We start from the raw sequence: 13,514 nt of genomic DNA on the forward strand, positions 1-13,514 counted from the left end.
GGCTCTGAGCAGGGTGAGCGGCCTGGACTGGGCTATGAACAAGGCCCTGGGGAGCTCATTTGCATGGGCGGGGGAAGGGGGCGTGGGGCGTGGAGACAATATAAAATAGGATCCCGGACGAGTGGCGCTGAATCGTGCTGTTAAATGTAATGGCAGGTGGGTCACAGAGTCTACTAACTGCATTTCTTTTACACCTTTTAATTTGAAAATATATAACCACTAAATGAAAGCAGTTGAGTGATCTATCTATCTATCCTCACACACACCCTCTATCTATCCATCCCCATCCACCCCCTCTATCTATCTATTAATCTATCTACCTAATCTCTGTCTTTATTCCCTTCAGTGTTGTGGCCAATGTTACATACTAGCAATTATTTATATCACCGAGCCATTCTTTTGCAGGATGATTTGGAGAACGAGAATGGAAAGAGTTTACAAAGATGCTTCATGAAACTTATGCCTCAGGTTAAAATGATCAAAAGGATATTGGAGTCAAGTTGCTTAGTGCCACAGACAAAGAATAAAAGTCACGTAGCCACAGGTGGCTTAGGTGGGGTTCAGTAGGGGCAAAGGCCTTTGTGCTGGCTCCTTTACAAAGAAAGCCCTTTATCACAGACTCCTCGTGTCACAGAGTGTGGGGGAGTCCGGCCCTGCACCCCTCTTCCTGGGACCCACAGTGACTCTCAGCCAGCCAGTAAAACAGAAGGTTTATTGGACAACAGGAATGCAGGTTACAACAGAGCTTGCAGGCACAGTCAGGATCCCTCCATCGAGTCCTTTTGGGCTTTCAGGGTGCTTGGATCCTAGCTAGGATACCCTGAATTCCGCCCATCCAGCCCCAAACCCAAACTCAAACTGCTTCCCTCTTGCCACTCCCTTTCTTTGTCCCCTTCCCCAGCAAAGGTGTTGACCTTTCCCCTCCCTTACCTAGCTCAGGTTACAGGCCCTGGCATCATCCATCCCCTAAAGTCCTCCCCTGCTCTCCCACTCCCCACACAGACAGTCCCTACTGCATCACATCTCTCCCCCCTTCGAGACTGAACTGAGCGGGGTCACTCTGCCCAGTGACCTGGGGAAGTTCAGGGCCCCCTCTCCGGGACAATGCATCCGCTGTCAGGTTGGCACTTCCCTTCACATGGACCACGTCCATGTCATAGTCCTGCAGGAGCAGGCTCCACCTCAGGAGCTTGGCTTTGGCTCCTTTCATCTGGTGCAGCCAGGTCAGGGGAGAGTGGTCGGTGTACACGGTGAAGTGTCGCCCAAAGAGATATGGCTCTAGCTTCTTAAGGGCCCACACCATGGCCAGGCATTCCTTCTCGATGGCCGCGTAGCTTTGTTCCCGCGGTAGCAGCTTCTTACTTAGGTACACAATGGCGTGTCTCTCCCCCTTTTCATCCTCCTGCATTAACACCGCCCCCAGTCCCGTGTCTGAGGCATCGGTGAACACCATAAAGGGTTTGTCAAAATCTGGGTTTGCCAGAACTGGGCCACTAACCAGAGCCTCCTTCAGCTCCTGGAAAGCCTCCTGGCACTGCTCAGTCCAGATCACCTTGTCTGGCTTCCCCTTTTTGCACAGTTCAGTGATGGGGCCGGCTATGGCACTAAAGTGGGGCATGAACCTTCGATAGTACCCCGCCATCCCAATAAAGGCCTGGACCTGCTTTTTGGTTTGGGGGGCAGGCCAGTCTCTGATTACCTCCACCTTGGCTGTTTCCGGCTTCAGGCAGCCGCTCCCCACCCGATGGCCCAGGTAAGATACTTCAGCCATCCCCACCTTGCACTTCTCAGCCTTGACTGTTAACCCAGCCTTTCAGAGTCGGTCCAGGACTTGTTTAACCTGGGACATGTGGTCCTCCCAGGTCTGGCTGAAGACGCAGATGTCGTCAATATACGCCACGGCAAGACTCTCCATCCCCCGCAGTAGCTGATCCACCAGGCGCTGGAAGGTGGCCGGTGCTCCCTTGAGGCCGAAGGGCAGGGTCAGAAACTCATAGAGCCCCAGAGGGGTGATAAAGGGCGATTTCAGCCTGGCATCTGCGTCCAGCGGCACTTGCCAGTAGCCTTTGGTAAGATTCATAGTGGTGAGGTACCGAGCACCTCCCAGCTTGTCTAGGAGCTTGTCAGGCCTGGGCATAGGGTAGGCATCAGATACAGTGATGGCATTGAGCTTTCGATAGTCCACACAGAACCGGATTGACCCATCCTTCTTGGGGACCAGCACCACTGGCGAGGCCCAAGGGCTGGAAGATGGCTGGATCACCCCCAAAGCCAGCATGTCCCTGACCTCTCTTTCAAGATCCTGGGCAGTTTTACCAGTGACCCAAAAAGGGGAGCATCTTATAGGGGGATGTGACCCGGTCAACACCCGGTGGACAGTCAAATTAGTGCATCCAGGCTGGTTGGAAAACAGCTGTCGGTATAGATGGAGCACCCCTCTGATCTCAGCGTGCTGGCCCGGGGTCAGTTGATCAGAGAGGGGAATCGCCTCCAGGGGGGAACCAGCTTTTGTCCCAGGGAATAGATCTACTAAGGGGTCATCTCCCTGCCCCTCCCAATGTCCACACATGGTCAACACCACATTCCCCCTGTTATAGTATGGTTTTATCATGTTCACATGGTACACCCGACGGTGATGTGCCCGGTTTGACAGCTCCACCACATAGTTTACCTCATTCTGTTGCTTGATAACCTTGAAGGGCCCTTTCCAGGCGGCCTGGAGTTTGTTTCTCCTCACTGGGATGAGAACCATCACCTGATCCCCGGTGGCGAAGGCACGGGCCCGTGCCGTGCGGTCATACCAGACCTTCTGCCTCCTCTGGGCTTGGGCCAGATTCTCCCTGGCCAGGCCCATGAGCTCGGCCAGTCTTTCCCGGAAAGTCAGGACATACTCCACCACTGACTCTCCCTCGGGAGCGGCCTTCCCCTCCCATTCATCCCTCATCAGGTCTAGGGGCCCCCTTACCCGTTTTCCATACAACAGTTCGAAAGGTGAAAACCCGGTAAATTCCTGGGGTACCTCCCTGTACGCGAACAGGAGGTGAGGTAAGTACTTGTCCCAGTCCTGCGGGTGCTGGTTCATAAATGTTTTTAGCATCATCTTCAGCATCCTGTTGAACCTTTCTACCAGCCCGTTGGACTGGGGGTGATACTCTGAGGCCCAGTTGTGCTGGACCCCACATTTCTGCCATAAGGACCGGAGGAGGGCCGACATGAAGTTGGACCCCTGATTCATTAAGACCTCCTTGGGGAGCTCCACCCGGCTGAAAATTGTCAGCAGCGCATCTGCCACTGTGTCTGCTTCGATAGAGGACAAGGCCACCGCCTCGGGGTAGCGAGTGGCAAAATCCACCACCACCAGGATGTATTTCTTCCCTGACCGGGTCGTCTTGCTGAGGGGTCCCACTATGTCCATGGCCACCTTCTGGAAAGGTTCTTCTATGATGGGTAAAGGCCTCAAAGCCGCTTTCCCCTTGTCCCGGGCCTTCCCCACCTTCTGGCAGGGGTCACAGGATTGGCAGTACTGTCGGACATGGGTAAAGACCCCAGGCCAGTAAAAGTTCTGTAGCAGCCTCTGCCTGGTGCGCCGGATTCCCTGGTGCCCTGCGAGAGGGATGTCATGGGCCAGGTACAGCAGCTTGTGACGGAACTTCTGGGGAACCACCAGCTGCCTCCTGATCCCCCATGACTCTGCTTCCCCTGGGGGAGCCCATTCTCGGTACAGGAACCCCTTCTCCCACAGGAACCTCTCCTTGCAACCTCTCCTCATGGTCTGTACCACACTAAGGTCAGCCCGGTCCCTGTACTTCAACAAGCAGGGACCTTTCTGCAACTCGTCCTGGAACTCCGCAGCTGGGACAGGGATGGGGACCGGCTCTCTCTTGCTGGCTGGGTCTGAGGCCGCAGCCTCTCTGAACCGTGCCCCTGGGCGTTCCCCGCTCCCTGGGTTAGGGTCCTGCACCTCAGGTCGAGTACCTTCCCCGTTGTCGGGTTGCAGTGCCCTTTGCCGACTCTGACTACGAGTCACGACCAGGGCACTCTGGGGGTTACTAGGCCAGTCCTCGAGGTCCCCTCCCATTAACACGTCAGTGGGCAAATATCGGTGTACCCCCACATCCTTGGGGCCCTCCTTGGCCCCCCATTTCAGGTGTACCCTTGCCATGGGCACCTTGTATGGGGTCCTGCCCACGCCCATCAGGTTCTGGTAGGTGTCGGGCACCATCCGGTCTGAGGCCACCCTCCCCCCCGCCCCAGCCAGCAGGGGATCCTCCCGGCGAAGCTCACCCCCCAGCAGGGGATCCTCCCGGCAACGCTCGGCATCCGTGCAGCGGATGCGGCTGGAATATAAAAGGGAGCTGAAATGGGAGAAGCTCGAGTTAAAGAGGCAAGAGCTGGAGGACAGGGCGAAACAGCGTTAACATGAAAAGAACCAGCATAAACATGAGCAGAGCCAGTCATTTCGATGGCGTGGGTTTGAATCCCACCACTGCCACCAGTTGTCATGGAGTGTGGGGGAGTCTGGCCCTGCACTCCTCTTCCTGGGACCCACAGTGACTCTCAGCCAGCCAGTAAAACAGAAGGTTTATTGGACAACAGGATTGCAGGCACAATCAGGACCCCTCAGTCGAGTCCTTTTGGGCTTTCAGGGTGCTTAGACCCTAGCTAGGATACCCTGAATTCCGCCCACACAGCCCCAAGCCCAAACTTAAACTGCTTCCCTCCTGCCACTCCCTTCCTTTGTCCCCCTTCCCGGGCAAAGGTGTTGATCTTTCCCCTCCCTTACCTACCTCAGGTTACAGGCCCTGGCATTGTCCATCCCCTAAAGTCCTCCCCTGCTCTCCCACTCCCCACACAGACAGCCCCTACTCCATCACACCTCGCTTCCTGCGATAAATGGGGGGGGGTAGCATCCTTGTGTAACTCCTCAACCTTTCATTTAGCTACAGAATCCTCCTTAGCGGCTGTACCCTAATTGCCTTACCTGTAAAGGGTTAAGAGGTAAACTGAATATGAGTTGGCACCTGACCAGGGGAGCCAATAGGGAAGCTGTACCCCTTCAAATTGTGAAAAACTGCCAGGTGTAGGGGTCTTTTGTTCTCTCGCTGCGGAAGGACAGGGCAGCAGCTATGCAGTAAGAAGCTTGGGCCCAGATATAAAAAATCGTCAGTATCGTACCTAGAAACTACTCATTTGGAACCCCAGATGTGGAAGTAGAAATGTTAGACAGGAAATGTTAGAATGACACAGTCAGAGAGAGAACTTTTTATTTTGGTTTGTGGATTCCTCTGTGCTAACCCCAGGTGCTTTAGTTTCCTTGTTGTAACCTTTAAACTGGACCCCAAGAAAGCTATTCTTGGTTCTTAATCCTTGCACTTGTTCTTTTAAAATCCGGCAATAGCCTGAGTTCTCAGATGTATTTTTCTTTTATTTTATTTTTTCTCTTTTTTTTAAATTACCTTTTTAAAGAACATGATTGGATTTCTGTGTCTTAAGAGGTTTGTGAAAGTGGTTTTTTTAGTTAGCTGGTGGCAACAGCTGATTTTTTATGTTTGTCTTTTCCTTTCTCAGCTCTTCAGGGTGTGTGAGAAAAGGCTTGAGAGTCCCTCACAGGAAGAAGTTCCCAAGTGCGCCTTCCTGGGCTCTGAAAGGGGTTCTGCACTTGGGTGGTGACAGCTCTACTAACCCAAGGCCAGGTAAATCTGTAACCTTGGGAGCTTAATACAAGCCTGGAGTGGCCAGTATTAATTTTTGGAGTGCTTATGGGCTCTCACCTTCTGCACTCGAAGTCCCAGAGTGGGGAATCAGGCTTGACACTTCCAGTCAATGATCCTCTCTTCAGGAAGAGGTTTTTGTTTCAGCTCAGACTAGCTTCCCCTCGCTGTATTTCTGGCACAGTAATACAGGGCGATGTCCTCAGCTTTGAGGCCAGTCATTTGCAAATATACTGTGTTGACAGAATTGTTTCTGGATATAAGGACTCGCCCTTGGACAGCTTGAAAATGCCATTGGCTCCATCCACTTGGGGAGTTAACCCTAGCCAGCCACTGAAGACTCTTCCCATATCCATAGTCTTCTAATCTGAACCCAGAGGCCTTACAGGAGAGGTGGAGAGAGTCTCCGGGCTTTTACACATCCCCTCCAGACTCCACCAGCTGCACCTGTGACCAGGCACCTGGGAATAAAGACACTTTATAGATGTTAGTATAAAAAGAGTGAACATTCAATTGTCACCTTTAAGATGGACCCCAATAAAGCTATTCTTGGTACTTAATCCTTGCAGTTGTTCTTTTGATGACTCTGCAAATTACTGATGGTACAAAACTACCTTTAAAAGACTTTATAGTGAAAAGTAAGTGAATCCAAGGTCTCATATCCCCCTGTGATTGAAGGGCAAGTTCTCGGGAGGTGGGGCGGGGGAGGGGGGAGGAAATTGGTTGGTAACTGCACAATTGCAGAGCTCTGGATTATCTCTGCGGGTGCAGCCTCAACAGAGTGAGACAAATTTAAACAGGAAAGTGTCGCTTCCATTTGCATATCCCGCTTCTTATAAGAGACACAAACCCCTTCCATTGATGTTCTGAATTATCTGCACTGGAGCTCAGATAGAAGGAGTCAGACTTCTCCGTTGCTATATGTTTCCAACCAGTGATATTCTACGCCATTGCAGCGCAGAAATAATGACAGGAGGTCAATGACCTCCCATTACGAGACATTAATGGCTAGGGGTTGAACCAAAATGTTTTGTGGTCAAAGGAAATGTACTCTCTGGCTTGAGTGGCTTTGGATCACCCCCGAGAGACAAGAATATTTGGCTACCTACCTGGCAGGACATATGAAAATTAAAGTACCTGTGATTATTGAAATCGGATATGTATGACAATTTATCCTTTCTTTTTAGAAGGGATTGGAAGTAGAGCTGTAGACTTGCAATTCCAATGGAGCATAATGGAGTTAGGATCCCAACTCCCCTTGACCATCACAAGGATTTTGACATCTAACTCTCTTAGGCTCCTTTATAAATCAGAGCCACAATTTATAGCTTGTCTGCAGTTTTCACCCCCAAACAGTCTCTGGCTGCATTGTGCATTTTCAATGTGATGTATAAGCACCTTTCTGACCCTTCACTGATGCTGTGATTTCAAAGGAACCTAAGGGAATCAGGCACTAGCCCTGCGTTCCAGCATCAATGGAAATTAAAGGCCTAATTCCTCCAATTCCCTTCAAAAACACTCCTGTAAATACAACTATTTTCTTTTAACTGATCCCAAGTGATAATGTACCAAAACAGTGGGAAGATGGTGGAAAGGTTAATTTTCACATGTAGCAGAAATCGATTTCTATATATTTATAATAGGCTGGATCACCCAGGTGTCCCTATCTGGCACAATAACACAGAGCAGTGCGGTCAGATCTCAGGCTTCTCATTTGGAATCCAATGGGTAGTTGTATTATTGTATCATGCTGTTCTTGGGGGGAGAGTTGTTTTTGTATTTTTCAGCCTGCTATAGATTCTCTACCTTCTCTACCCACATTCCCTGTAAGCTTCCTCTTCGTTGTTTTGGTTGTGTTTTTTGCAAAGGGTGTAGTTTAGGGCTGTAATGAAATGATAAAAAGGCTACTTAAATATATCAAAAATAATTCGACCACTCCTTGAGGGGCAGAGGGATTGTGACAGGTGGGAAAGGAGGGGTGGGGCAGTTTAGAGAAGTTTTACATTTGTATAAACTGCTTACTGTTATCTGGCGTTTCTGTTAAAAGATCCCAAAGAAATAAAGCAAAGAAGCAATAATTTGGGAGGCTATGGTAACATAAGTGACTTCCTACCACCTTTAGAGAGGCTAAAGTTTTCCTTGGGAAATTGAGAACGTGACCACAATCTCATCTTCCTGGAGGTGGAGAAATGAATGTGTCCAAGGATGGGGAGTAAATGAGAAACTGTAGAGAAGCCAGAGCCCCTGTACAGGAGGAGATTCAGGGACATAGGTATCAAGACTGATTCCCCACTCTGGCACTTCCAGTACAGAAGGTGGGGGCCCACAAGGACAATAAAAATTAATACTGGCCATCAGCGGCAGCTCCAGGCACCAGTGCTCCAAGCACGTGCCTGGGGCACCAAGCAGCGGCAGGCGCCCTGCTGGTCCCTGGAGGGCAGCAGTCAGGCAGCCTTTGGCGGCACGCCTGCAGGAAGTCCACCAGTCCCATGTATTCAGGGTCCATTCAGCGGCGGGTACACCGAAGCTGTGGGACTGGCAGACTTCCCACAGGCAAGCTGCCCAATACGTGGGAACAGGGACCTCACGCAGGCAAGCCGCCAAAGGCATCCTGCCTGCCGTGCTTGGGACAGCAAAAAGCTAGAGCCGCCCCTGCTGGCCACTCCAGACTTGTGTTAAACTCCCAAGGTTGTAGCTTTTCTCTGACCTTGGATTGGTAGATGCTGCCACCATCCAAGTGCAGAACCCCTTTGAGAGCCCAGGAAGGCACACTTAGGAATTCTTCCCTCTGGGGTATCCTCAACCCTTTCATCCCCCACACCCTCCGAAAGAGCTGAGAAAGGAAAAGAAAAAAGAATCAAATGTTGCCACTAGCTAACTAATAAACGTGCACAAACCTCTTAAGACACAGAAATCCAATCATGTTCTTAAAAAAGGTAAATTTTATTTAAAAAAAGAAAGAAAGAAAATACATAGATTCCTAGACTCTAGGACTGGAAGGGACCTTGACAGGTCATCGAGTCCAGCCCCCTGCCCTCATGGCAGGACCAAATACTGTCTAGACCATCCCTGATAGACATTTATCTAACCTACTCTTAAATATCTCCAGAGATGGAGATTCCACAACTTCCCTAGGCAAACGATTCCAGTGTTTAACTACCCTGACAGTTAGGAACTTTTTCCTAATGTCCAACCTAAATCTCCTTTGCTGCAGTTTAAGCCCATTGCTTCTTGTTCTATCATTAGAGGCTAAGGTGAACAAGTTTTCTCCCTCCTCCTGATGATACCCTTTTAGATACCTGAAAACTGCTATCATGTCCCCTCTCATTCTTCTCTTTTCCAAACTAAATAAACCCAGTTCTTTCAGCCTTCCTTCATAGGTCATGTTCTCAAGACCTTTAATCATTCTTGGTGTTCTACTCTGGACCCTCTCCAATTTCTCCACATCTTTCTTGAAATGCGGTGCCCAGAACTGGACACAATACTCCAGTTGAGGCCTAACCAGGGCAGAGTAGAGCAGAAGAAAGACTTCTCCTGTCTTGTTTACAACACATCTGGAAACTCAGGCTATTGCTAGATTTTAAAAGAGCAGCAGCAAAGATTAAACACCAAGATTAGCTTTCCTGGGGTCCATCTTAAATGTTACCAAGCAAAACAAAAAACACCTGGGGTTAGCACAGAGGAATCCACAAGCCATAGAGAAATAAAAAGAAACAAATCTAATCACATCTTCCTAGACATTTCCTGATCTACTTACACATCTGGAGTTTTGAATGAATAGTTTCTTGGTATGATACTGATGATTTTTCACACCTGGCCCCACGCTTCTTACCGCATAGCTGCTGCCCTCTCTGCCTGTCCAGTCAAAAGAATAAAAGACAGACAGACAAAGGGGGAGGTTTTTTTAATCAATTAAAAAAAGTTCCAGCCTTCCCATTGGCTCTTTTGGCCAGGTGCCCATTCACTTCCTTTTACCTATGCATAGCAGTGAGACTTTTCAACCCTTTACAGGTAAAGCAAGTAGAGAACAGCTGCTAGGAAGGATTTTATAGCTAACTGACTGGCTCAGTGTCCATAAAAGGGAACTACCTCAGCCCCCCCATTTATCACAAGAGGCATGGCAGGTTTTTAAAGTGGGTATTTGGTTAGACACCTGTAAATATAAGAGACACTGTCTCCAGCTTGAGTTCTGAGCTCTGGGGGGGGGAGTAGTATCCATCAGTGATGGATCAATCAATAAACGGATCATAAAATCACAGACAAGTAGGACTGGAAAGGGATCTCCGGAAGTCACTAAGTCCTGTGTGCTATGGCTCATGAACAGCCTCAGGCCATGAGAAATGAGACAATGGGTGGCAAGGGAGTCAGATAATTCCATAACCTATTTAATAACCTTTTAACCAGAAATTACTCAGCTCTATGGCACTGATCAATAGTGTTTTGGGGAGCAGGCCTCTCCTCTTTGATGGTTGTCCTGGTCCATGTTTTTCTTTATCCTGTTTTTTCCCAGCAGACAGAAAATGGGGGTTCACATGGGGAAATTTTGGCCCTTCCTTTGGCTCAATAGAATCTATTATGAAGTGTATAAAGGTTTATGGGACCCAGCATGTCACTCCCCTATTCCAGGGAGGAGATGCAGGCCTTGAGATCTCTGCTGTGTGTGGCCCTAGACTTGGCTGAAGAGCTGAGTACATTTTAACCATTTCTAAGGGAACACACTGTTGTCTCCTGTGAGAGCCCAGCGCCCGGACTGTCAGTGTGAAACCAGCTGGGACTTCCCCTGCTGACCACAATGGGAGGTTTTTGTCTGAGCTCAGCCCAGCTTCACCTCACAGTGTCTTTCTCTGACATAGTGATACAAGGCGGTGTCCTTGGCTTTCAGGCTGGTCACGTGCAGGTATATAATTGTGTGTAGAAGTGGTGGATCATCCTTTCACTGAACTTCTGTAATAGATGGTTGCTCCCAGAATTGCTGATACCCACTCCAGCCCCTGCCCAGGAGCCTGGCGGACCCAGTGCATCCAGTAGCTGTCTATGTTGAACCCTGAGGTGGTACAGGTCAGTCTGAGGGAGTCTCCAGGCTTTTTCACATCCCCGCCGGACTCCAGCAGCTGGACGTGTCACAGGACATCTGGGAACAAGAGGGTATTAAAATCATGTCTATGTGAATTGCCAATAACACAACATTCCGCTGACTCCCCTACTCATACAGAGGGAGAAAATACCTTCCAAAGCTGCTGCAATGAAAGCTAAAGGGAGCCAAAGATTCATTTTCTCTGATGTGGAAGGGAAAAGGTCTCTGATGGATTGGTTGGTAACTGCACAGACAGGGGGCTGTGTATGCAGCCCTGCAGAGAGAGAATTAAGCAGGAAACTCTCACCCTTATTTGTGTATCTTCCTCCTTTTAACAGATAAAACTCCTTCCAGTGAATCACTGGATAACTGCCCGTTCTGTTCATTCCCTCTGGGGCATCTGGCACTGGCCACTGTCAGGAGACAGGATACTGGGCTAGAGGGACCCTTGGTCTGACCCAGTCTAGCCTTTCTTATGGTCTCCTATATTAGTCTGGGGATCTGAGTAGGATCGAGTCCCATTATAGGAGGAAAAAATATTTGAACTCCTCAAGGGTTTAACAGACTCTCACTCTTTGGTGTTGCCCCAGCAGCTAAATAGTGTATGCTCTGTCTACAGGCCCACCCCTGAAGCAGACATGACTTTCCTCTTCGCAGTCAGGGAAGTGTCTTTAATCGCTGCCAGGGTTTGCCTGCGGGGCCTGGAAGGAGCCCCTCTCTGACAGGCTTTCTGCATTCTCACCAGTCCCCACATTTACAGGGGCAGGCAAGAACTGATATCTGAAAGGTGTTTGTTGATGTCCAGTTCAAAGCAAAAGAAGATGAGAGCGCTCAGCTCCCTGATTCCCCCCACCCTTCCCCAGACATCCCTTTCTGTGTTTCTGATATTCTTTTGAGAGCTTGGGATTCATCGTTTCACTGCCTATACAGTGTTCTGTTCTCGCTTGTCATGGTGGGGCGCATCAGCCCGAGAGCAGATGTATCCAAAGATGAATGAGGACCCCAGGCAAGCAGCAACCAGAGAAGGCCACCAGCCCTGCGCTCTCTGAGCCTGATAACTTCAGTTGACACCTCTCTTATGGAGGTGTTGCTTCTCTCTGCATGATCCCAATAAGCCCTATCAGGCTTCCTCCCTGTACCCTTACTAGCCACTGCCCTCAGTGCCAACACTTGGGAGTTCCTTGGAAATAAGGGCTGCTTGTTAAGTTCTTTATCTCCACGGTCTCTATATTAAATTGCTGGACCTACGTTGCCAGCTGGATCTTTAGTCCCATCCTGACAGCAGCAGAAATTCTGGACTGTGATTGACAAGTGTGAAGTGAGTTCCTTTATCCATAAGGCCCCTTTGAAACTCCCAGCCCTGCCCCATATTTCCAGTAGTAGCTGAGCGGGGTTTCTTCAGGAACTGAGTGGTCTCTGCATCACAGGCCCATGGGGTCTTGGCGTAGCAATGGGTGACATTGGCTGTGAATTATAGGGTTACAAACTGACGGCAGGCTTTTATTCACCCCGGGTGCTGGGGGAGTTCTCAGGGGATTGGCTGGTAACTGCACAGCCATGGGGGAGGCAGATTTTCAGGATCGGCTCTAGGGTTTTTGCTGCCCAAAGCAAAAAAACAAAAACAAAACATATCAAAAACCTCCGAGAGTGCAACTGCCAAAGCAAAAAACAAACAAACAAACAAAAACCTCCCGGAATGCTGCGTCTGGAACTGTGCCACTCCAAGCACCTACTTGGTTTGCTGGTGCCTAGAGCTGGTCCTGCTAACTGTTATACTGAACTTCACTCTGGAGAGCCACAAACCAGCTGTTTGATCTCTCTCCTCAGGTGCCTCACTGCCTTCTGACATTATAAACCATCGCGGTTACAAGGTATCTCAGTGAAGGGACCCTGCATTGGCTGACACATCTGTGCTAGCCCCTCTGTGCTCTCCTCTTCCCCAGGATCAGCTCTAGGTATCAGCAAAACAAGCACGTGCTTGAGGTTGTACATTTCGAGGGGCAGCATTCCTGCCATCCTCTGTCCAGGAGCTGAGGCTTTCGGGTGTTGCAAGGAAAAGAGCACCAGCCTGTGGATTTACTTGAGATTCACGGGGTTTACTGTACAATTGCCAGGTAAAAAGAGAAGCTGGGCACATGGAAAGGTAGAAGGAGCTCAGGTGCTGGGAACAGAGCCCGGGGCTGGACCAGAGAAACATCTGCAGGGTCTAGTTCTCTTTAAGATCTTGCCATCCCTACTAATGGAACTGACCCCACTGGCTCCGGTGGAACAATTTGTGGGGTAAGGATTGCTCAGGCTAGGAAGGGTTTGCAGCAGTGGTGGCTCTAGGCACCAGCACAGCAAGCACCTGGTTCGGGCAGCCCATTTGCAGGGGCGGCATGGGAGCTGAGAACCAACAGGGGGCTCTGGGAGCTGTAGTTCCTTGGTTAGCTCCCTGCCTGTAGAGCCATCCCTGGAGTAGGGAAAGAACTACATTTCCCAGCATTCCCTTGGCCACTACCAACTAGAAAGGAAGGAGGGGAACCTCATGCGGCAGCTGCTGTGAGTGGAGAGTTGCACTGTGGATGACAGGAGACCATATTGTAACATTCAAAAAATAGGACACTGCCACCATCCACTCCCTCCGACTGCCCACCATGACCCCAACCCATCCAATCCCTCCCTCCCTGATCACCGCCTCCAGGGACCCCTGCCCCTAACTGCCCCTTGGGACCCCACCTCCTATCTAA

This window comes from Gopherus evgoodei, unplaced genomic scaffold (assembly GCF_007399415.2).
Source record: "Gopherus evgoodei ecotype Sinaloan lineage unplaced genomic scaffold, rGopEvg1_v1.p scaffold_39_arrow_ctg1, whole genome shotgun sequence".
NCBI lineage: Eukaryota > Metazoa > Chordata > Testudines > Testudinidae > Gopherus > Gopherus evgoodei.